The sequence below is a fragment of the Neovison vison genome, chromosome 8 (genome assembly GCF_020171115.1).
Source record: "Neovison vison isolate M4711 chromosome 8, ASM_NN_V1, whole genome shotgun sequence".
Classification (NCBI taxonomy): Eukaryota; Metazoa; Chordata; class Mammalia; order Carnivora; family Mustelidae; genus Neogale; species Neogale vison.
Window position 1 is genome coordinate 44,018,420 of NC_058098.1, and position 24,933 is coordinate 44,043,352.

Sequence of the window (24,933 nt, forward strand, 5' to 3'; positions counted from 1 at the left end):
TCTCATTACTAACTTAGGTGTTTCCTTTTTCCTTGATCAAATTTGACTGTATTTGGTTTATTTTATTATTTTTGGAAGATCCATCTCATGTATCTTTTTTTTAAATTTATTTTCAGCATAACAGTATTCATTGTTTTTGTACCACACCCAGTGCTCCATGCAATCCATGCCCTCTCTAATACCCACCACCTGGTTCCCCCAACCTCCCACCCCCCACCCCTTCAAAACCCTCAGATTGTTTTTCAGAGTCCATAGTCTCTCATGGTTCACCACCCCTTCCAATTTCCCGCAACTCCCTTCTTTTCTACATCTCCCCTTGTCCTCCATGTTATTTGTTATGCTCCACAAATAAGTGAAACCATATGATAATTGACTCTCTCTGCTTGACTTACTTCACTCAGCATAATCTCTTCCAGTCCTGTCCATGTTGCTACAAAAGTTGGGTATTCATCCTTTCTGATGGAGGCATAATACTCCATAGTGTATATGGACCACATCTTCCTTATCCATTCGTCCGTTGAACGGCATCTTGGTTCTTTCCACAGTTTGGATACCATGTATCTTTATCAATTTTGCTCTTCCCCCTGTTTTCTGAATCAATTACAACACTAATCGTTCTTTAAAAATCTTAATTCCTTTGTTTTCTAATATCTTGAATTAAGTGCTTTATTTGCATATTTTTATTATTTCTTGTTAATGGTGCATTTGTCCTTGAGGGAAGCTTTAGACTCACCTTATAAGTTCCAAAGTGTCAGGTAGTCATTATTCTACTTTTCAAATAGTCTTGTCATTATAGTTTTATTTTTTCTGCAAATTAATTATTTAGGAGAGTGATTTTTAACTTCCAAGTTTATGTGTTTTTTTAAAAAACACTAATTTCTAATTGTCTTTCAGTTTGTCCAGAGAATACGAGTTTTGATTGTGGTTTTTCATCTGCTTTGGTTGTTTCTTTTTGGAACACGAACTGTTTGTGATTGGATACCCTTTGTCTGTCTTTCATATCTATCATCTTCTCATTTCATCATTTCCCTCTTTTTGTCATTTCCTCTTCATTATGCAAGAGTTTCTACTTTTTTTTTTCCTCCTCAATGGTTTTATTTTCAGCACTTTGGGTCTGCTCTGCTGCCTTTTATTCCATTTAGGTTTTGTTCATGCATTTCCATCTTTTTAATTTCATATCTTGTCCATCCTCATATTAGCTAGCTGCCATTGTAATCTTAGCCTTTCTGCCCATTTTTAATTTTCTTTCATATAGCCCATATTTCTTTTTATGCCACTGAGATTATGAAGTAGTTTCTTTCTAAAATTTACTTCTACTTCTTTTAATAAACTATTTTTGGAAGGATAGTATTCTTTATGTTTCAGTGAATTTTTTTTTTTTTTTGAGTTATCCACCCTTGAAAGGGAAGATCCAGGCCCTGTGTATGCCTGGGAAGGGACTCCTCTGTCCCTCCAGAGCACCCTGCCATATCGTAATACTATTAGCGTATCTTCAGCTGAAGGTCTGGTTGCCGTTTGTTCATAGTCTTGACCAAATTCCCTGTGTTTATGTGACTTTTCTAGGGTAATTCAGCTTGCCTGAGAGGAGATATCCTGGTAGTTTGAATATTTAGATGGAGCTTTATTCATATAATTGCAATCAGTGATAGTTCTTGTAGAGACAGTTCATTAAAATCTTCCACCCCAGTTTTTGTCTTCCTTTGGTTCTGTTTGTCTCTTCTCTTTGTTGTTATTCTGCAGATGGCAATATTCCCCAATCCATCCACTCTTTCCCCAGGTTGAGTTATAGAAAGAGATATTCATAGGGTGGAGAGCCCCTTGAAAGCATTTCCTTTCAGCAGCCTGGTTCACGCCTGGGGACTGGTGGGCCATAGCCCAGCTCTCACTTCCCACAGCCCACCTGTCATGTCCCATTCTTCTGTTTCAGGAGCTCATCCACACTCTGTGAATGTAGGAAAGGGCGAGTCACATATTGTTGACTGATGACCATAGTATCCCAGGATGCCTGTGCAGATTTCCACTTTAAAGTTTCAGTTTGTTACAAAGAAGAAGAAATTTCATTCATGGATAGCGGGATTCAGGAACAGCTGAATGTGTCTAGTATTAACTGACTGGTCAGTGTTTTTTCCATGCTCACACCTCTTTCACATATTTTATCTCACTGAATGATGGATTCGATATTATTATCCTCTTTGGGTTAAAGTGACTTGCTCTAAGTCACACAGGTAACAATGCTGCTTTCCACTGTGCTAAACATCTCTGAGGAACAATTCCTGCCAGGAAGTTCAACAGAAGTAACCCCAGTGTGGTAGGCAGAATAATGTCCTCCTCCCTGTCAAAGATGCCCGTGTCCTAATCCTGGGAATTTGTGAATCTATAGCATGTGGCGAGGGTGAATTAAATGAACTAATCAGCTTGTTTCAAGATGGGAGAGTATCCTGGATTATCCAGGTGGGTCCATTGTGATCACAGGGGTCCCTGTAAGTGAAAGAAGGTGGCAGAAGCCGAGGTGGGGGTGGCCCACTGACTGGCTTTGAAGATGGAAGGGGCCATGAGCCAAGGAATGTGGGCCGTTGCTGGGAGCTGGGAAAGATAAGGAATGGGATTCTCCTGTGAAGCCTCCAGAAGGAACAACAGCCCTGCTGACACTTTGAATTTAGCCCACCAAGACCCCTGTTGGATTTCCCATTCTAGAAGTATAAGATTTTGGTTTGTTTTAAAGTCACTGAGATTGTGGGAATCTCTTGCCACAGCATTGGGAAACTAACACACTCCGCATATCAGACTTTATGGTCTGTTTTTTTCTTTGTTTTGTTTTTATTTTTTCTTAAAGTTTTATTTATTTGTTTGGGAGCCGGGAAGGGCAGAGGCAGAGGGAGAGAGAGTCCTAAGCAGACTCTGTGCTGAGCATGGAGCCCGGTGTGGAGTTTGATCCCACGACCCTGAGATCATGGCCTGAGCTGAAACCAGGAGTTAGATGCTTAACCAACCGTGCCACCCAGGTGCCCTATGGTCTCTGAGAAGCAGGAATAGGAAGTCCTGGAGGGATCTATGTGTGTGCACATCACATAGGCATTTACCTGGGCCCTCGTTTGATACATTTTATCCTCATTTGATATACTGTGTATTTATTTTCTCACTGTGCTTGTGTTACCCTCCCAAGGAGAAGGTCAGCTCCCGGGAGCAGGAGCTTCCTCTGTTGTGTTCACCGTCTTATGCCCAGTGTCTGGTTTGGAGGAAAAGCTCAATAAATATTTGTTAGATTATTCCTTTTTGCCTGGATGATACCGTACTAACAAAATGGAGTCTCCGTTGCTTCCTTAATGGAATACTGCCAACTGTATAAGTAGTAACAAAAATAAAAAGAAGAAACTGAGTTAAAATGATTACTTTTCAGTGTTTTTTCTAGTGTCTAGTCATATACATAATTTTCTTCTTTTTAGAGTTAGCAGATTCTTGTCTCATACTCTCAAAGGATCCTCTCACAAAATAAGATAGGTGATCATTATAAAATAAATACGGTGTTGTAGATTACATTGTTGACTTATACATATGATTTTCCATGATGCATTTTTGCGACTTAACATATTTTAATAATGATAACCATCAGTTTTTGATAATTATCATTTCATGGGCTAGTTGGCTTCCAGGATATTCCATTGGATATGTAAAATATATGTATTTAATTTTTTGATTATTTAAAATATTATAAGTTACTTAAAATATTTAATCATTACTAATTAAATACCCTTGCCTATGAGTCTGTTACGAGTCACTGTACTCTGTAGTTATTATTCTGTTCGTAGTCATTGGTAGTATGCTTGAGCTGCTGACAACATCTGTGAAGTTAGGGGGCTTCCACAAGTTTCTGTATAGACCTCTGTTCACTAGGTTCCCTGTCTTGGAGTGTTTTTTTTAAAATATATATTTATTAATTTTAGCTAGAGTCAGAGAATGAGCATGAGCAGGAGGGGCAGAGGGAGAGAGAATCTGAGTAGACTCCGTGCTGAGCAAGAAACCTGGCACAGAGTTCAGTCCCAGGACCCGAAGATCATGACCTGAGCCAAAAACCAAGAGTTGGACACTTAACCCACTGTGCCACCCAGGCGCCCCTGTCTTACAGCAATTTGAATAGCTTCTTCGTTTCTGTTTACTTCTGAGGCATTCTCTGCCTGGTATCAAGTGTCCCCGCCTTGTCTCTTCAACCTCAGATTGCACGTCTGTGTCAAATTCTCCCTTGTCAGAAAGCCCTAGAACCTCTACAACAACTGGAGGGAAAGAGAGTGTTGATGGGTCAGTGATGGCAAAGAGGGACCAGTTTGGAAAACATGTCAAGAGGGTTATGAGAATCCAGTGGAGGCATCTCCTTAAAATATATCACATGATGACCTTCCCTTTTATAAGTAGACACTTTATTTTTTTCTTTCTTCCTCTTCATGACAGTTGCTTTGGTTTTCCTACATGCTGATTGCTCCTTTGATAACAAAATAAAAAGGAAACAAGTGTTCACCATTGACTCAGTTTCACAAGAGCAATGAGAAATCCAGGGGTGGGGGAGGGGATCTCTCTAGACGCCGTTTGGTTTGTTCAAATCAGCAGAGTTAACTGGATTACATTACAGTAGCCCTGAGCCCGGGAGGAGAAGGATGTCCACTCTGAGGCCAGTCTGGACAGTTGTTTTGCCTAAGATGGCAAGATCATCATCTTTCCATCTCGAGGCAAGAATGCCATACATGGGCACATCTTGTCCTGCCTGGGAAGGGATGGTCCTGGAGGTTTCCGGGGTGCCATCGTGTCTCTCCATGGCCCTTCCATGTCAGTGTTTGCTTTTTCTGTGTTTTCTGAGTCCACTGGGAGGGAGAGTAGGGAGGCAAGAAGAAAGAGGGGAAGCTAGGAGGACTGAATCCTTGCCTGGGAGCACTGTCTTTCGATGAACGTGAGTGTCAGTGCAGAATGAAGGTTTATTTTAGGAGACATCAGGAATGAACTCTTTTATGTTGATATTGTACAGGACTGATCTGTATTATTCTGCTGTGAAGAATGATAAAACTTCCTGATCCTCCTACATCTTTATAGTTTCTGCCATGGGAAACATTCGTGGGTAGGAAACTTGGCTCTTCCTGACCAGAACAGGAGTACTGGACAGTAAGTCTGGAAATGGGGGTTCAAGTCAGCTGCATGGGCACATACGGTCTCCATTTCCCACCTGTGAAATGTGTGCCTTTGCACTGTGTTGTCTTTCCACTGGAAAATTCTACAACTCCCCAATTTTACCACTAATTTTAAATCACTAGCGTCCTGGAAGATGTTGGAGATCTGCTTCCTCCTAAGGCTAATTTACAGCCAGAGCAATAGAGTTTTGCTTCTGAGCATGCCCTGAAACATTATTCATTTTTATTTCATAGAATTACTCTTATAAATGTGATTTTCTGTTGGTTTCACAGAGCCATTGAGATTGTCCAGCTCGATGGATTTCTTGGGCATGTCATAAATTTTCGCTTGTAGTGGAAGACTAGTGTTCAAAGCAAGATCCTCGGATCCATCATGTCTGTATCACCTGGTCCCCTTCCCCATTTGAACTTGCTAAACATGCACAGTCAGGGGCCGCATTCCAACCTTCCGAATCAGAATCTTTGGGGATGGGAGCTAGGAAACTTTATTCTTTTTTTTTTTTAAGATTATTTATTTATTTATTTGACAGATCACAAGTAGGCAGAGAGGCAGGTAGAGAGAGAGAAGGGAGGAAGCAGGCTCCCTGCTGAGCAGAGAGCCCGATGTGGGGCTCGATCCCAGGACCCTGGGATCATGACCTGAGCTGAAGGCAGAGGCCTTAACCCACTGAGCCACCCAGGTGCCCCTAGGAAACTTTATTCTAACAAGGTCTCTTAATTGCATGTCAGAGAAAGTTGAGAAGCATCCACAAGCCGGGGAGGCAGACAGGTGCTATGATTTTTTGCCCTACACTTGCGAACATACCCCCAAGCATATGGTTTCCTCCTCGAGGGACACTACTTCCGTCAGACCTAACGAGCTTTATCTGAAATGCCAAGATAGAGACCTTTCTGTGTTTGGGAAGGTCAGGCGGTTCTGTCGAGGGCCTGAGGATGTCGAGAGGGAAACACAGATTTTCTTGGGGGGGGGTGGGTAGAAAGGAGGATGCCCTTTCCTTAAGGGGTGACATCCATTGTCCTTGGTACCCCAGGCTTACCTCCACAATGTGGAGTGTTCTCAAAAGAGCCACAGGAGTTTTAGGAAGGGGACAGCAGCTCTGGCTGGCAGGGTTGGGATGCAACACATACCAGAGGTGGCTCATGCGGTCGCCTTTTTAAATTAGTTGTTATTACACAGGTAATTCATGGGTTACTGCTTCTGAAAATTAAAGACATCACATAGCACTTATATTCTCTGTGCATGCCTGTCTCTATCCCCAATATTTACAGCCCTATCCAGGAGCCACTGGTCTGGCTTACCCCACTTAATCTCATTCAACAGTGTATGCTAGAGGCTGATCCCCCTCCTTTTCCATGCCAGAACAGTATTGCAGGATACCCTGTACACACTCCCAGATGCATTTCCTACCTTCTCCTGCTCTTCTTTTATCCTTGGGAGCTACTTTCCCCAGCTCCGTGGCCCTCTGTCTTCCAGGCACTTTGGCCAATGGGAGTACAGCATGGGGAGAGAAAGGAGAGCATCTCCTTCCCTTTCTTCTCCTTCCTCTCCCACCTTGCTTCAGGCTGCCTCTCTCCGTGACTGCATTTAGTCTGGAAGCCCCTCCTTTCATGGCCCGGCTCCTGAGCCCTGGTCTCAGGCCATTTCCCTGTTGTCCTTCCCACCTTAGGGATGCTAACAACCTCCTGCCATAGGTCATCTCTGGTTGCCCCAGGCTTCTAACTCTGTGACCTGTACAGCCCGTGGTACTCCGTATAACTTCCTCTTGTGTTGGTTTTCTTCACTGTCTTGTTCACAGGATTTTGCTTTTTAGCTCTTCCTCTTCTGTTGGACATTTGAGGTGTTTTCCTTGTTTCCCCCATCATAGAAAGTGTTGGAGTTGAACATTCAAACACACAGTTTCTGTGCGTGAGCCCAGGTGATACCAAGCCGTGGGACTGGACTCTCTTTGGGTGCATTCTGGATCTTAGGTGCTTGTGGTACGCAGCGAATTACTCTGCTGGGAGGAGCTTACTAACTGTTGGGGGAATGAGTGCACGAATGAAAGAAAGAATGACAAATTTCCTTAGGCAGATGGAGAAGGCATTGCCTCACTGGCCTCATGTGAAACTGCCTTTGTTCTGTGGCCTGTTCTGAGGCCTGAACAGAGTACAAGTCCTTTCAGGGTCCCCCTCCTTGCAGAAGCTGGCCCAGGCTCCAGAGCAGCATTCAGGAGCACTGCTGGGGCTCGTGAAATGAGTGCTACCGAGGAAGCTCCTTGGTCTCCTTAAGTCAGGGTTTGGGGAACCAGGCATCTGCTGTGATTCAAGAGAGTGTTGTGCCTTTGCACGTGGATGGGGGTGTTGATAATGAGTGACGGGGGTTAAGAGGATGAACTAAGGGGAAGCGAGCAGCTCATGCCCGCAGGTGCTTGGAGCCTCCCTCGCTCCCCAGAGAAGCAAAAGGCTGGCCCATCGTTCTTTATACGCTTCTCAGCTCCATAATGCTTTTAGAGGAGGATAAGGAAAAAACAACAACCACCATCTTCAAAATAAGCATCAAGGGCTGTATTGAAAGGCCAGCGGATGTGACCGGCAGACGGGGATGTGTGTGTGGAAAAGGAGTTGGGGCGTCCTTTGGGGATGGTTGGACGTTTACGGATCACTTTCTCCAGATTTATAAACCTGCCTTTTTCCTTTTTTTCCTAACAGTTGAGCTGGTAGAGTTTAAACCCCTCTTCTTCCTTAGGCTGCTGTTCCCCAGGGAACTGCCCAGACTTCAGACACTTCCAAATCCTGCAATTAACTTGAAAAAGTAAGATTAGGTTTACTTTATAGTGCTTGGCCTGTAAATGATGATAATGAGGAGTTAGGGCCACCCAGCGCACATCAGATGAGCTCAGTCCTCGTAAACGCATTTGGCAGGGATCGCATTGGGCCTCCCTCTCCGGAGAGGCCTTTACCTTTCGAGTTGAGAGACCCTTCCAGTTTCAGAAGCTGCCGCTGCTCATTCATTGTGTTGCCGGGTTGGTGGAGGGGGTCGGGGTTTGGGTGGATGGAACCCTCAGGATTCTGTTAGCCAATAGCACCGTCTGCCCTTCTCCTGCCTTCACCCGCTTTGCCTTCTGCAAGTCATCCTGGGAAGGGATTTCATGAAAAATTGCCTTACAAGGAGGCCCAGCATGAGGTCCCTGTAAAGGCACAGGAATCTGTGCTCTCCGGGATTCAGCATCTGCTCCTGTACCCTGTGAGCTCAACCAGGCTTCAGGCTCTGTGAGGCATCCAAAAACTGGCAGGGCCAGGCTGGAGTTCAGGCTGCAGATGCGGTCCTGCTCAATGCTTTCCTTGTGCAGAACCCTGACCTCTGGTTCTGTGTCACGTTGGTACACACGCACCGTAATCTGAATGAGACGTTGACAGCCGGAGCATCCCTGTGTCGCTGGATTCAGACAGATTGCGATTAGCCCCCAGTGAGAGGAGATGACACACCCAGCTGTTCTGGGGGACTCTGGTTTCGTCCCCTTCTCACCAAATCCCACCCGCAGCTCTTCCCCCTGGCCTCACCTCGGCTTCTGATGTAAGCCGGAGCCTGCATCTTGCCTATGTTGATGGACTTCCAGAGCCTGAGCCCCTCTGACATTTTCCTGCTGACTTTTCTGTGTTCAACACAAATAGGAAATGACAGGGATGGTTTCTGTGCAGAGAGAATAGGATTCATGTGGTTACTTTTAAAAACTCATTCGGAAGTTTAATGTATACACAGACATAGACACACACGGAGAAAAGCATATCTATCACAAGCGTTTAGCTTGATGATTTTTCATAAACGAATAGCAGCTGTGAGATCAAGAAGCAGAGCAGGGCCTCTACCCCTGAAGCCCCTTAGGGGTCCTTCCTGCCCACCCCCCGGACTGACCATTGTCCCAGCTTCTAACCGCATAGATTAGTTTTGCCAGTTTTTGTATGTTACTTTAGTGTAACCTGTGTATATATTCTGTTGCTGAATACATGCTTGTGGGCTCCACCTGTGTCATTTTAAGTGTTGTAGATTCCTCACTAATGGGGTGCGTTCTCGTGCCTGCCTTTCCAGGATCATGTGTGCACACTTCGATGAGGTCTGTACCCCTAGCGTGGAATCACTGGGTCTTGGGATGTACCTACCTTTGGCTTTTGCAGGTCCTAATAAGTAGTTTATCTATTTAAAGTATAGCTTGGATTTTAAAGCAAAGTAAATAATTGAGTTTAAGCTTCATGGTCACATGTGGTTGGATGGAAAGGTTTCATGGGCAAATCACTGCCAAGAGAGAGTCCAAACCTTTGGGATGGAGAAATTGCTGGCATCATAGCATCTTCACCCTTGTTTGGTGTTGGGGTCCTGGGAAGAGGTGGCCAGATGGGCTCATGTCTTGCCGTCCCTGAGCTGGAACAATTATTTCATTTTTGACCCTTCTCTGCATCTCCTCCTTCTTCCTGTCCCTCTTCTTCACGGATTTCTTTTCTCCTCTCTGAACATCTCGAAAAAGCAGTTGTATCCCTGGCCCTCCCGCCCCTGCTGCACACGTTTCACGTACATTCACACACACATACCCCTTGCCTGTGGGAGGACCAGTTCCTAAGGTAGTAATACAGTCAGGGGAAACACAGCATGGAGAAAAGTGTTAATTATCCTGGAGGAAAGTGTGATCACAATAACTGCAGCTCTTCAGAGAAAAGCTTATTTAAGAAAAAATACGTGGTAAGAACAAGCGTTCCCCAAATGACTGTGCCCGAGGCCAGGCCTGCACGAGGCAGCCCACTCTTGCTCTCATGCTGTTCTCGCGCCATGACACGGCTCGCCCATGTGCAGCAGGCTGGCCAGCAGAAGCCACCCAGAGACCCGCAGATGAAAATAACAAGGCAGTGCATCCTCTAGACGGCACATTGCCTTGGTAGCCAACGCCTGCTGTGCATGGGGATCGTACCAGCCGCTCCTTCCTCCAGCCTGGGTCTGGCCCCAGACCCTGTGGCTTGGAGTGAAGGGTCAAGGATCTGGGCACCCATCTGTTGCTGTCCCCAGCCCTCCTCAGGGGACCTGTTTGGGGGGTTGGAGTGGAGGCCGGCTGAGGGACCTCTGCAGAGGTCAGATGTCGGGCTCCTCCTGCCATCCTGGGGACCCTAAGGGACTCGGTTACAGTGGCAGTGCCTCCTGGGAGCCAGTGCATAGAAGGCATCTATGCAGAAGCTGACTGGATACCACCCAAGAGGTCTGTGGGCAGCCTTGGCACAAGTCCAGTGGCCCTAGACACAGAAGAGTATCCTGGGGAGAGGTGACAACCTGGCTGGGAGCAAGCATACTAAGGCAGGTGACTGAGTGGGTCCAGCAGGGTTGTATGTCGCCATCACTGGCTCCTCTCTGCCCTCTGACCCTGTGCGGCCCTCCTTGACCACGGCAAAGCCCCAGGCAGGGTGTCCACCCCTCTCAGTTCTATGGCCTGCTCTTTGGACTTGAAAGGATACCGTGGACACCGATGTGGAAGAGGAATGACTTGGGACCATCCTCATCTCTGTCTTCTCTCTGTCGCCTGAGATCCAGTAGAGACAGCCACTTGAACAAGGTGCGAAGATGGTGGTTTCGGTACCTCCTGCTACTATAGTCTTCCATCCATACAAAGTCTTAGATTTGTGGATTCATTAAGCCATACTAATAAAACACCGATCTCTTCATTTCCCCTGAAAATCGTCAAAGACCCATGTGACTGACTACTTTTGGGGGCTTTTGGCCTGCCCGGTGGTACGTGGGCTGCCACCAGAATTTACATAACTGCCACTGAGAGCAAAGGCTGGTGGCATTTCCATTAGCCATCATGGCCTTCACTGAAGTGGACATGAGGGTTCCGTTCTTCTGACACAGCGTGTAGATCCTCTGTACCACCTCGTCCTGCTGGGAGGCAAGGGCCGGCTCTGCAGTGTGAATCTGCATGTAAGAGCAGACTGTTTCCAGTGCTTTTCCCATTTTGGGTTGCTGGGAGCTCCAGGGACAGTGACCCTCTGTTCAGGGTGGGCTGAATTACTTGCATGCAGATGGGCAGACAGGCCCGGGGAGGTGAGGGAAGCCAGTGTAGGTGCTGCCTGCGGTAACACAACCTCCTTGGGAAGGAGTAAATGAATATGGAGTCATAGACCTCCTTCAGCAGGGGCCCACTGTCTCTGGTAGGCAGAGCCTGGTTCCTGGGCAAGTGAGTTATTGAAGGATGGAAGCAGGACAAAGCAGGTTAGGCTGGGTGTGAAGGCTAAGCTGGAATGTAGTCTCTGTGGGGGCCAGCTAATCCCACAGGGGGACCTGGAGCACAGTTACATCTCAGAGTTGATCCTGTGTGGGGCAGAGTGAGCCATTCACTGGCCACTGGCTGCTTGTGGCATGGGAGGAAGAACCTGTCAGACAAGGCAGCTGCCTTGGAGAAGGGGGCAGATGACTCCGTTAGCAGCCAGCTCTCACAGCAGCTGGGGTGCCTGCGAAGGGCAGGGGACCTGGGTGGGCACCAGCAAATAAGCACCACATGGCCTGCGGGCCTGGCCTGTGATGGGCTGCTACCGGACTTGGATCCTTGGACCCAGTGACGGTAGAAATGAGGCCAGACCCCAAATGTAAGGGCACAGGCAAGGCTTTATTAGAATAACAGCTGCAGCTGAAGGGAGACATAGGACAAATCGGTATCAGACTGGCCCTCCAAATGATAGCCCAGGTAAGTGTTAAATGGGCTGAGGTGGGAAAGGAGTGATGTGTAACATGCAGGGGGGGTGGAGTCCCGGGAAGTCGGGCGCGCAGGCGCAGTGGACATACATTGTATGTTTCATCTGCACGTTAAGCCTCCACCTCTGGGTGTTTTTTGTTTTGTTTTGTTTTGTTTTTTTAAAGCATGAAAGTGATGGGAGAAGTTGGTAAAAGGTCGCATTTGGCGGCAGTTTGAATCTGTCTGGGCTTGCTCCTTGGACTGTGCTCTGCTTTTCCAGGAAAAGTGGGAATAGGCAGCAGGGAATGCCCCAGGTGCATGGGGACTTGTTCCCAAGTTTCCTGTCTCAGGGCTACCACCTCTCCCAACCCCGTCCATGGGAACTGGACCCCCCCTCCCCGGACCTGCCTGTTTGGACTATGCCACTTGGACAGGTCCGTGTGGCCTTGCCAGGCAGGACCTCGTGGCAGGTTTCAGCAAAGCAAACAGTTTTATATAGTTGGATAACCACATAAGAGGGCAAAACTGGGGTTCAGAGATGTAGCTGTGAGAATTGGAGAGGGTTTGGGGGCTCCAGATATTTGGGGAGGCATTCCTGTTTGAGACCCTTAAAAGAGGACTTTTTTTTATTGGTGTTTTTTTGTGTTGCTTATCCGTGTGCTCTGGGGCTCCAGGATCCATGCAGATGCTAAGTGGGGCTTGGAAGGTCCTTCCATTCTCAGCACACGCACAGCTCTGTCCCGTTGGTCCCTGCCACCTCCACCTCCATGCTGTCCCCACTCAGGCTGGGGGCCCTTTCTCAGAATGGCCTGGCTCTTCAGGCCACTCCATTTCTCCATTCTTGAGGTAGAATTGTTGGTCCAGAAAATCTCTCCTTGTCTAATTGTGGTGGGCAGGCAGGCCAGGTCCAAATTGCAAAAAAAGAAAAAAAAAAAACAAAACCACGGAAATGTGCTTGTAGGTAGATTTACCGAGCATGCCTGGTTGTGTGTGTGGGCAGGGGTAGGGGATAGGGGGAGAGACAGTCCCTGGGCTGGTATTGATAAGTAGATAGAGGTGACTTAAAACTAGCACTTTCATTGGTCTGTGCTGGTGGTTTGTGGAGACATAGTGGCATTTTGAGCTCTGTCCCTTCTTGGGACAGATGCTCTTTCCAGGCTTAGAGTGGTGGCTCTGAGTCTAGAGCTTTTGGCACACCTAGCTCTCATTCAGGGCAATTCTGAAGAATAGTGAATTAATGTCCCCAGATAATGGGGGTCATTTTACCGCAGAATGGCTGCCCTTTGTCTCTCTGGCAAAAGGGTGCTGAGAAATGAATGTTCAGGGCTGTGGAAATGCTGAATAATAAGTGAACTTGATCCCATCGGGCAGCAAGGGCTGAAAGGCTCCCTCTGATGGACCCAGTTATACCTTCGGGGTCCCTGGACTGGTGCTTTGGAAAAAGTGATTGGCTTAAGTGTCTCTTTCTGTTGATGTTATCAGATTCCCCACCACGGACTTTCATCTCAATAGTGAGTTGTAAGTTTTGAGAGTAACTCAAAGGATTTCCTGGAAAAGGTGGAGGAGGGGAGTTAGGCTGTGGGGTTGTGAATGGGTGTACTGGAGACCCAGAGCCAAGGGAAGATTAATTTACACAGGGAGGGAGGGATGCTGGGCCCTCATGGGAGTAAAGAAAAACCCCAGTTTTTAGAGGTGCTTCACCTTCATTCATTCTTCCCTTCATTCATTCCTCCTCTGTTGAGTCAACAGACAGGTGTGGGATGAGGTCGGTTTTGCTGGCATTGTGTTTGAGATGGCCCATATAGATTGGGGTTTGGACAATAGAGGTCTGGGCTGTGGGAAGGAGCAATTCTTCACTCTTTTCCCAGGACTGTACTGCAGCAGCTGGGATTGCAGCTGACATTTTCTACACATTTCCATGTTCTCGAAGGACAAGGTCAGTTTTTGGTTTTCTGGTTAAATTCATGGGGCAAGTTCCCTCACTTCCTTGTGGAATGATTTTCAGAAATGGTAAACCTCAACTCTCATACAGATAGAAAATGAACATATGTTAAAGATTTTATTTAACTCATGAAGGAGGAAACTGGTAAGATGTGAGGAACATTTCAAGGGGAATCCGAAGAACAGACACCTTTATAGATCAGGAGTGTTGAAATGAATATGCAAATAGAGGCAAGAGGGGTTTCTTCCACAGCAGGGGAGAGAAGTCAATCAGCACATATAGATAATAATTATTATACACCACTGTCAGTTTACGGAATGTTAAATAGCTCAAGGGCCATGAAAAGTGAGAGACAACTTGGAAAGGTGTGTTCTAGACGATGCTTGGTTTTCTGTTGAAGTGCACATTTTTCCCTATCCTCTTCTTAAGAAAGTCCAGTGTTTTAAGCATTAAACTTCCTCCAAAAGTGCCTTTCTTTCTCTTTATTAATATACAAATAGCAGTGATAAAAGTGTTTCTTTTTCATTTTTGAATGCATGCTGGTGGTTTTTGTGATACTAAGGCCAAGCTTACTACTTACCAAACAACTTTAAGAGTTATTTTGGGAGAGAATTACTCATTTTAGCCTGGGTAGTTTCCTAGGACCTATATTAATGAGTAGAAAGTATGATTTACAGGAATTATATATGTGATTTATAAGAATATTGGGTATACGAATAACATGGAAATAGTGAATCTGTGAACCAGAAATGAATTGGCTCAGACAACATAGACTATTCCAGAGCACAGCTATTGCAGGGTTGGGTGGGATGGGAGGTAGGGGAAGAAGACACTTGTAGAAGCATCTAGATAATTTCAGAACAAAATTCCTGAAAAAAATACTTGGGAATTTCTTCATGCATTAATTTTTAAGATCTGAAAACTTTTAATGTTATTTAACTGAAGCCAATATTTTCCACAGTTCTCAAGGATCTAAAACCCTAGTTGTTTCTCTCTTGTTTGCCTTTCTGAAGCTTATTCTAAAAAGGTGTGTTGTAGTTATGAAAAAAAGGAAGGACTAGGGAATTTATGGTGAGATTTAACTTACATACCTCTTCTGGTTTATTGTGAAAGTACTTCTTCATGACCTATTGGTAGCCCTTGACATTGCTGTCCCACTCTCCTATTGGAAACCTGTCCCTTTTTTTCTGGACCCTCTACATTCCCTTGCTTTCCATTGCTGGGATTATTCTCTTTCACCGGTTTTCTTCTCTGTTCCTGGGATGCCCCACAGGCACTATATTCCTCTCTTACAGCCACCTTCCCCTGGACGCTGCATCCTCGTGCAGAGAACCAGCTCTCACTGGGGTTCAGAGGGTCATGCTCTCCATTCTTGCTCCAGAACACCATACCAGCATTTCCACCTGCTGCTGGAGGTTTCCACCTCAATATTCTCGCCCATCATACTCAGTACGTTTGAACAATCCTGTATTACAATACAATCCTGTATTATATACTTAAAAGTTGCTATGAAAGTAGATCTGAAATGTTCTCATCACCCAGGTGTATAAAGTAATCCAATTCCTTCTGTTGAAATGTAGTTCTTCCTTTTGAACTTATTCTCCCAGCCACTTACCAAACACTGTCAGTTTATTCTTCTCAGGATCTCTTTCGTTGATGTTCTCTTCCATTCCACTGTTGCACCATAATTCAGGCCTTCGTCTCTTCATCACTGAGTTGTTACACAGCTTCGACGTTACCTGAATTCAGTCAGTATCCCTTTAGTGCCTTGGGAGTGGATACCATGAGCCAGACCCTAACACAGCTGGTGGGAGTCCAGTGCTTCTCAGTCTGCAGAAAAGACAGACATCAATTAGATGCTCACACTACTAAGTGTATGATTATAAGCTGAGGTAAATGCTGGAGGAAAGTGGTGTAAGAGTGTGTAATGGGAAACCCTAAATTAGCCTTCAGGGCCAGACAGGCCTCCTTGGAGGAAGTGACCCCTGAGAGCACTGAGGAATGAACAGGTACTAAATGAGCAAAGGTGCCGGCTTGAGTTTATCAGGAGAGGAACCTAGTGTTTCCCAAGTCCTGGAGGTGGTGGTTGGAGGCATGGTGCATTAGCAAAACCATGCCTGAAGACCCATGTGCTGCGGTGATGTGAGTGGGGGCAGAGCGATGAGGGATGAGCTGGGGGCAGGGGGAGGCAGGGGCAGGCTGACGGTAAGTTGCAGTACAAATTCAGGTGTCTGCATGATACCTCGAGGGCCTAGGCTACGTGAAATAAGAGGAAGGCAAACACTGTATAATCTCCCTTATACGTGAAATCTAAAAAAGGCTCGGCGAATTGGAGAGCAGAATGGTGGGGGATGGGCTGGGGGAGGGGGCAGTGGAAGATGTTGGTCACAGGGTACAGACTTCCAGTTATGAGTAAGTTCTGGGGATCTGATGTACAGGATGGTAACTATATTCTACAATCCTGTATTATATACTTAAAAGTTGCTATGAAAGTAGATCTGAAATGTTCTCATCACCCAGGTGTATAAAGTAATTATGTGAGTTGTTGGAGGTATTAACTAATGTTACTGTGTGGGAAGCATTTTGTAACATGTGCTAGTAGCAGATCATTACATTGTAAACCTTAAACTTCCACAATGTTATAAGTCAGTTATAGCTCAATAAAGCTGGAAGGAAAAATCTGGTGTCTATCTTCAGAGCCAAGGGGAGTCTTTGAAGGGTTTTAAGCAGGAAGGGCACGACATGCCCAGATAAGCCTTTTCAGAAGGTCATTACAACTGCTGTGTGATACCAGAGATGTCCAGAAGACAAGACAACCTGAAAATCCTCTTGATCCGAAGCAACAGGAAATACTGGATAATATTGTAGCAGAGCTGCACTTACTAGGAAGTAAGAGCCATCGCTGGAGCTTTGAATAAAGGGAACGCTACTTACCCAAGGAGCATGCTGGCCCTGCCTGCTTCATCTCCTTGGTGGGCATTTGCCCATTTCAGTGAGCAACAGATGTGACTTCTGTGACTACCCAGGGACAATAGACAAAGCAAGGGGTGTGAATGGATTGGGGAAGTGATCTGAGACCCCAGCGTGAAAGAGAATCAGTAAAAGGGGGGGACCATCCACTAAATCTGCACCCCACAAAAGAAAATGCTAGGAAGTTTGTCTTTTTTGAGCTGGGCTCTGGTTGGGAGTGGGACAGGTCTTCTGCAAAGATCTCTTTCTATGCACACTGCCCTAAGTGGGTGTGGGAGTCCTCTTTATACTGTGTTCATGGTCCTGGAACCCCAGGCCAAGAAATTAGCATAATAATGAGCCCTGTGCTGGTAGTCACCCTGGGATTCCTAGAAGCAGCCTCGCAGTTTTCTCTGATACTGTAAGTAGAATTTAACCTGGAAGATTTTCATATGATTTTATTCTTTCATATATATGAATCTATCTGCACATATGTGTATACATATATGGATACATACACATGCATATATTCAATGTTTGTTCACATACATATGAAATTGGAATGTATTTTAGATTGTATAAAGCAATGATGACTGTGTAAGTACACGATCAGCTTGGGCAGGTAACCAGTAAAGCATTTTTTAACTTTCTGTACTTTTGCAGAAGAGAGTGATGTGTTAATTACAACTTAATTTTATTAAGTTAAATGTGTATGTTATAAGTTATGGGGAATTACCAAAATACTATGAATAGGGTATATGATTTCCTAACCAGTAGAGGAGAAAATTGGTGTGTAAAACCCTATCAGTCCGAAAAAGAGAGAAAAGAACAGACAGAAGGAGAGAAGAAGAAAAAAAGATAACCAAATGAGATGGTAGAAATAAATTCAAATATATGAACAACAAGACCAAGTTCATGACAGATTGCTAGATTGGGTTCAAAATATTTTATCTTTATGTGTTTTCCCTAGAGGACACATCCACAGTATACAGGCACAGATCATTGAAAACAAAAAGATGGGAAAATATTGAAGGCAACTACAACCTAAAAGACACCGCTGGGTTGGATAAGGTTGGATATTATTATCCAATAAAATATACTTAAAGGCAGAAATTATGACTTGGGATAAAGAGATAGTATTTAATGGTAAGTGATACAGTTAACTGGGAAGATAGAATAATTCTAAACTTCTAAGCACTTAATAACATAGTATCAAAATAGCATAAGTAAAACTTTTTTTTTAAAGAAGAAACTGACAATAACAAATTTATAATCATATGGGGGAGATAATATAATTTTCTGAGTAACTCACAGATCAATTATTAAAAAAATCATGAAGGATATAGAGGATTTGAAAAAAGTTTTGATCTGATGGACATGAATAGACTAGTGATCTCAACAATATGTAATGCATACTATTTTCAACATGTATAAAATGGAACATACATAAAAATTCACCTTGTACCAGGCCATAATACAAGTTTCAAAAAATGTCATGGGATTGGTATAACACAGATTAAATTCTTTGACCACAGACAGACACTTATAACCTTGTTAAATATATAGTATGTTACATTATATCATAATACATTGTATTTTATTATATTATGTCAGAATATAGGAATATTAAAATTAGATATGTAAACTGTTCAGTTTAAGAGGTAGGAGGAAAGAAGAGTAAATATACTCAAATCAGAAGGAAAGAAATAATAAAAAATAAGAGTAGAATGAATGAAATAGGAAGCCAAGTTATAATAAGTAGAATAACCAAAATCAAACTTTGGTTCTTTATAAAAAGCAATAAAATACACAGACTCATTGACAAGTCTGGCCGGCACAAATGAATAGTAGTAGGCACGAGAAGGAGGACATGGATACAGCTATGGCAGATATGAAAAAGAGTAACTCTAAGTGTAGTAGGAAATGCAGATGAAATTGACATTCTTCAAGAAAAATTTAGCATAACTGAAGAAGAAATTGAAAACCTGAAGAGAATTGTTATATTAAAAATGTTGATATTATTTTATTAGTGTAAAATGTTTATTCATCTGGTTAGAGGCATTAATGTAATTTTCCTTATGAATATATTTAAAAAGGCTAAAAAAAGTGATTATCTCAACAGATGCAGAAAAATATTAAAAACCTCACACCTACTATCTACCCTTCTTTCCATTTCTCTCTTGAACTTTGCAAACCAGAACTAATAGTTAAAGAGTATCAAAATCCAACAATAAAATTTGTGTTATTTAGTTAAGAAACATTGGAAGCCTTTTTTAAAAAATCAGGAATAAGGAAGCATTTTGCCTATCTTTTGTGATCAATGTCTTATCTGGTGTTATAGCTAATTGTAAAAGTAAAAAAACAGATTGGAAAGTAGTAGAGGTAGTTCAAGGTAAGAAAGTATATTTATTTACAAAGATTGTGATTTTCTAATTAGAGAAACCAAAGAGATTATTATAGATTCCTAGAATTAATGAGAAAATTCTTCCAGATTGCCGGATATAGGATCAATAGAAAAAAGCTTGTTCCATATCTGTACATTGGTCATTTATAAATAGAATAATATATTCTGCTTAGAAAGGAACACTAGTGATAACCTTACTCAGGTACCATCTCTCTCTCTGGGGCCAACCTTGATCAGGCAATCTTCCAGTTCAGGTACAGAAACCATTCCTTGTACATCAGTATGCCCAACCTCCTACCCATCCTTCCCAGAGTTACTTCCTCAATTGCTTGGCTTAATGGTTTTCTGACTAAAAAAATAAAAAAAAACAAAACAAAATTAAATCCGATTTCTGAACTGTCTTCAGCTCTTGACACAGATCTGCAAGTCTCTCGGTACATTCTTTGCAGGGAAGGGTATAATTGCCGAGGTAATAATTTTATGGATGAGAATGTGAGGCCCATAGCTACTGAAATTTTCATTCCTGGAGGCAGGAGGCAGTTCCCAGCCTCATCCCACATGGTGGAAACCAGTCAAGCACTTGACTGTGGAATTGAGATGGGCTCTGAGTGTAAAGCACCCCCCAGATTGTGAAGAATTAGTTCAAAGGGATGTGAATGTCTCATTCATTATTTTATATCGTAATACTTTTGCTGTATAAGGTTAATTAAAATGAATTATTAAAATTAACTTCATTTTTAAAAATTTTTTTTCCCAATTTATTTATTTTCAGAAAAACAGTATTAAATTAACTTCATTTTTAAAAATTTTCTTCATGTGAATACTAGAAAGTTTTGTACATATACGGCTTGCGTTTGTTGACATTTTCTTTTCTGGTTCTAGGTTTCTCCTTCCTAGTGGTGTGGTTTGGGATGAGGGCTTCACTTTCTCTGAGGCTCAGTCATCATCTTTGTAAATAAGGGTGATAAGTGCCTCATGTACCTTGAGTAGTTGAGAACGTTCAGTGGAGAAACCCATTACCCAACGAAGTACTTGATAAATGGCACAGCTCTGTATCTACACTGGATGATTTTGTTTCTTGTTTGTCAATCCATCTTTGTTCCAGAGCACAGCACAGTTCTAGAAATAGAACAAAAAAGGAGTTGGATAAAATGGACCACATTGCTGGCACCTTGCCAATTTATTGGAGCCCCAGGGATCAAGACCAACCTCTAGGAAAAACTTTGTTATTTGTCTTTTTTGTGGGCTTCTGATTTTAGAGAAAATTCTGTGTGCCTCACATTCTTTTAATCCTGGTGTGGCTGTACAGAATGGTAAAAATGACCATGCGTACAGGAATTGTACAGAGCAATCTTAATACTCAATCAGAAAAATTATGATGGTTTTGTAAACTTTGAAATTTTTTGCTAACATCATTAAAATTTTTAAAATTTAAAATATTTAAGTGGTACACTTAATTTGTTTTTTAAAATATTTAGAAATAATTAAAGTGCTTTATTTATTTATTTTTGTAAAAACAACTTATCAAGAGCAGTTTAATTAGTGCTTAGGATATAGACTGAGAATCTTTTCTAGGCTATGGTTACTTGTCTTACTACTTTCTGAGTTTGGGTCAGCTTCTGACATTTTTTCTTCTTCCTTCCTTTCTTCCTCCTCTCTTTCCTTCCCATATGGAGGGGAAAGAGAGAGAGGGAGAGAAAGACTCCTAAGCAGGCTCCATGCCCAGTGTGAAGTCCGATGAGAGGCTCGATCTCACAGCGCCAAGATCAGGACCTGAGCCAAAATCAAGAGTCAGACACTTAACTGAGTGAGCCACCCAGGAACCCCTTTATCTTTTATTTTAAAATTGAAGTCTAGTTGACACACAGTGTCACCTTGGTTTCACATGCATGGCATCGTGATCAGACACATCAGTACCTCACTCAGTTCTGCCACGATGCGTGTCGTCACCATCTATCCCCGTACAACATCATTACAGTGTTAAGTGACTTTCCCATGTGGTACTTTTCATCTCCTTCACTTATACATATTTTAGAACTGGAGAATAGATGAGGGTGATTAAGAGGGACAACATTTTATCTCCTGAACTTTTGCCATCACCAGGTATCTCCAGGGTCTCCTTCAACGTGCATCACTTCCTTAGAGACATTGTCATCCTTTGGTCACCACCACTTTCTTCATTCGTGCTGCTAAGTTTGCACTGAGCTCCTCTAGCTGCACATCTCGAGTCTCTGGACACTAGTGCCGAGCCACTTCGTAGTCGGCCCTTCCTTCTACACTGTCGTCTAAGCCCTGGCCACCTTTACCTTCTGGCGCTTCTACTTCTCATATTTCTTTGCCGCATTTTCATCTTGTTAGCCAGTTCCTTCTTTCAGTTGTTCATCTTACAGAATGTCACATGGGTTTATTATGGGGAGACAAGGGGCAACACAACCACATGACGCACAGTCTCTTGGCAGACTGAGTCAGCAATGCAGTGACCCGCCATGACAGGCTTTGGAAATACTGACGTGTTGGCCACTGATCATGGTGTGTGTGATATTTACATGGTGGTCATGGGCAAGGGGAGCTAGCGGTGAAGTTTGTACTTTGAGCAGTTCTTCACAGTTTATAGAAACTTGAACTGTGTTTTTGGGGCACTGCTCTTATTTGACTCAACCGTGGCACCTGAAATTAGCACTTCTCATAACTGTGCAAAATGAGGGCTCTCATTCTTGGCATGCTCCGAAGTTATTTCTCAGGACAGACACACACCAGTGCCTCCACTTTTGTCTCTTATCCCTTGTCTGATCTGAAAGACCACCTTTCCTATTTGTAGTTCCCAGATGTTACCTTAAGGGTATGCCAACTATACAGGGGGAACTCTGCAGGGTTCAGTGTTCATTAAGTCATTTCACAGCTATGTCCTCCATATCCGTCTATGCTGGGCACCATGCTAGACTCTGGCATGTTTGCTGGCAAATGAAAGTGCCTTAAATTGCTCTCATTTTTGGTTTTTGGCAGCTGACTTTCCAGCATATTTTCCAAACCACCACTTATACCATTTTCACAAAGTGACTTCTTCCTTGCACAAGTTTTTACTGTCTTGAAGTCACTTTAAAATGCATGCCATCAGAGCCTCAGGTCCCTGAAATTGGACTATGGTCTGCATCTTGGCACATCAGATGGGACAGTCCCTTTTCTAAATACAACAATCAACTAATGGACGTGGTCTAAACTTGCATAGTTGTTTGTTAATTATTCAAAGCATGTTTCATCAAAGCCAGTCTCATTTCTCAGCATCTTCTTTCTTCAGTGTTTTTAATTCACCTGGGGATTATGGCTATGATACTCTAAAGAGCATCTTAGGGTTTATTTAGAGTCAAATGTCTCTGCCTGGAGCATTAAATTCCACTGAAAAACTGCTTCAACCAGAAGATAGGTGTGGCCAGAGGGAAAGGTTCATGATCTTAGAGCTTTAAAATTTAAAAAAAAAATTCTTTTGAAATTCATTGCCATTAAATACATTAAATAGTTTTGGCAAATGATGTATTTGCTTAAGAAATTTAAAGCACTCTTTTTTTTTTTTTTTTTTTTTTTTTTTTTAAATAAAAGAGCTCTCTGGCTCCTAGTGGTGATGGGAACCAAACACTTACTGAGCTCAAACTGTGCCAGGAGCTTTTCCATATCATCATACTTAATCCTTATAATGGCCTTATAGGATAGGAACCGTTTATCTGCATTTATATAGTTGAAGGACCTGAGGTCTCAGCAGGAAAATTAAGATGCCCAAGACTTAGCATCTGTTAAGTGTTAGGGTTGGATTTTGAATTTTGAGTTTGTCTGATTCCAGAGTGCTTTTAGTTTTCTATATAGAAATGGTTGTAAATGTCTGGCATACTGAAAACTGCTGTCCTATCCTGATCCCATTACAGACATCACCAATGGATAACCTATTTATTCTCCTTGCCTTATTCTGTGCTGCAGCCCATAAAGATGCTGAATGAGCTGAATGGAAAATGCTTCTCACCCTTTCAGTGTTTAAGGATGTCTGGACTTAGGGAGGTACTCATACAGCTGCTGGTAGATGGCTTCCAGGCCAGTTCTGCTACTCACGACTGAAGGCCAGAGGTGTCCCCCTACCATCCCTCCTTCTAGCATTTTCCCCATGCTCACTGTTTCTATATTTGGGATTCTAAGAGAGAGCTGAAATGTTCCCTATGGGATAGGCACAGACGGGAAGAAAAACAATTATGAATTTAAATCCTGTCTTGGTTTGGGTTTTCCAGACCCTCACACCAAGGACTTGGGCACAAGGATTCAGGACTCCTTCCAAGTGAGTACATGAGGAAAGTGAGACCAAATGGGGGAAGGGCCAAGACAAGGTGCCTTCTTCAGCAGAATACTGCTGTGGGCATCTGGGGTCCACCCTAGATCCCTGGGAGGCTGTGTGGAACTTGACTCAGAGGCAGGAAGCTGGGGTATTTATCCGGCATATTCCAGTCCCCACGGCATATTCCAGTCCCCTGCTGGTGGACAGCTGCTCACACACACTCCTCTCTCCTCCAGGATGAAATCTTCTACACCTCTCAGTTGCCTCTGTGCCAATCAGCCCCCTTTGGTGCTGGGAATAACCCTCAGGCTGAGAAGCTGTCAGGTGCAGTGTGATGGAGAAGCTCTGAGTGGACCCCGTACCAAGGATGATCACACGGGGACTATCGGGGCCTGGAGCGGGGCTTCTCCAGTGTCTCCTCCAGCTGACATCTGTTGGGTGATTTTCCCACATGCTGGGATGAGAGTTAAGCTGATCCCACTCCTCTCCCTTTAGAGAGTCTCCTAGATTCTTTATATTCTGAACACCTAATGTCATGGGGTGGATGGACCCCAAATGGCCTGTCTCTGTGGCCAGGCTACATTCTAAGTTGTTGCAGTTTAGCCATGTGGACTTGAAATTTATGGTGGTGGTTGATTGCATCAAAGACAACGCAGAATGCTGTGAGTGGCTCCTAATAAATTCCTTGTTATCTTTTACAACCATCTCCGGCAAGCATTGTTCCTCTTGACACAGTGGGCCGCGTCAGCCAGATGAATGTTATCCCAGACAACCATGAATTGAAGACCAGAGAGAGTTGGGGCTAAAATAACTAGCTTTGAAATGGAGCCAAACTGTCTTTCAGCAGTGGAAGGGGCAGATTTAAGGCAGGGGGACCTCAGGTGACCTTGGCGCCAACGAGACCCTTAGCTTTGGGAGACCCTCAAAGTCACAGGTAGCAAAAATCTCTGCTCTCAAAGCTTGGAGTAAGAAGCAGCAGCCATGGTGGTGACAGGGTAACGATGTATTTGCGGTAATAGGCGCTAATTAACCCGGACAGCTGATTTTAATCATTGCTGTCATCTGCTGAAATCAGCTAGCTGACAGAGTGGTTTGGTTTCATCTTTTCCAATAGGCGGATATGCGAAAAGTATTCTTTCCCCCTTCTCACTCTCTTATTTTAGCTTAAGAAGAACCAGCCTAAAAGGAGAATGGAGGATTCATTTCCAAGAACCCCTTTACAGTTTCCCTTGAGTTAACTTGGTACTTTTTTTTTTTTTTTTTTTGCATGTGGCTTTGTCTCACTGGATCATGTGAACCAGGCAGAGAACAATTCCACATTTCCTGTTGGACAATTTTTTTTTTTTTTCCCAATGGAGCTCCCAGGATGAACTTCTTTGGATTCTCCAGTAGACCCTCCAATATGGGGGAAGGGTCAGCGTACACTCAGAGCTAATATGTTGGCAGCTCCAAGTTAAATTCTGACAAGA

At 43.7% G+C, this 24,933-nt stretch overlaps 1 protein-coding gene across 1 annotated transcript in view; it reads left to right on the forward strand.

Annotated features, from left to right (window-relative positions):
- The window catches only part of SLC24A3 (solute carrier family 24 member 3), a 500,344-nt gene that overhangs the window by 15,621 nt on the left and 459,790 nt on the right, over window positions 1-24,933 (forward strand). The window lies entirely within an intron of this gene.